Raw genomic sequence first — 954 nt, 5'->3', positions numbered from 1 at the left:
TTCAACTATTTCATACACTTATGCCACCAAGTGTAATAATAGCTCCTGTCGTTCATTCTCGTTATCTAGGTACTGCTTTTCGTGCGTTTGTATTATCAATTAAAGTTCAAGTATGCTTGAAACAACTCTTGAGAACTCGGTGTGGTGACGACCAAACGGTAAATATTTAATTGTTTATTTAAATAGTGATATTCATCTTAGGTGTAATTGGAGTCCGATGGATGCAATGCCTTTAACGAATTTTTCTTCAATACTCGTCAGCAACAGGCAACAGGCATGGAATAGTAATGGTTTGGGAAGATAGCTCGGAAGATAGTTACATTCTATTCCTCACCGGTGTCGTACAAACTGTGGGTTCAATGGGTTGAACATGTGCCACGACTTTATATGCGTTATGTCCAGGCTCACGTACATACAATACGTTATGGCCGTTATGACTTATAATTCTGTAGTCTGAACAAGGCTTTATGTGAGGCATTATGCTATGTTCGCACTACAGACTTATGACATGTTACAAGGCTTTCTTGATAATTTTTTTGTCCCGAAGAAACGTGCTCAACTTTTTGGCTCAGCTCTGGTACTCTTTTCGGTAACATAATTATGTTATATTATTATTGTCGTTACAGCTGAAAACTGAAAAAAATGGTGGGGTTGTGTACAAGACACGATCGCATGGTTGACGTAGACTACACACTTATAGCGAATTCGTTTATTATTCAGTTCCAACCTGGATCGGGTATCAGGATTGGGTCTGCTTGTTTTCTGACAAACGTCAGTTTGCTCGTTTGTTTTTAAAACCTAGCTCAGGTTGAGGTTCGCACTGACAAAAAGTTCGGTTTCGCACTGGGTTGGAACTGGTTCCAACCCCGATAATAAACGAATTCGCTATTAGAAAATAATACCGAACTCGGTTTAATTTTCTACCGAACCTCTTCGGTTACCAACAAAAAACCG

The sequence above is a fragment of the Ochlerotatus camptorhynchus genome, unplaced genomic scaffold (genome assembly GCF_037179485.1).
Source record: "Ochlerotatus camptorhynchus isolate MF236.1 unplaced genomic scaffold, CSIRO-AGI_Acam_v1.1 ptg000192l, whole genome shotgun sequence".
NCBI classification, from domain to species: domain Eukaryota; kingdom Metazoa; phylum Arthropoda; class Insecta; order Diptera; family Culicidae; genus Ochlerotatus; species Ochlerotatus camptorhynchus.
The sequence above is the reverse complement of the archived record's forward strand: the minus strand, read 5'-3'. Positions refer to the sequence as shown.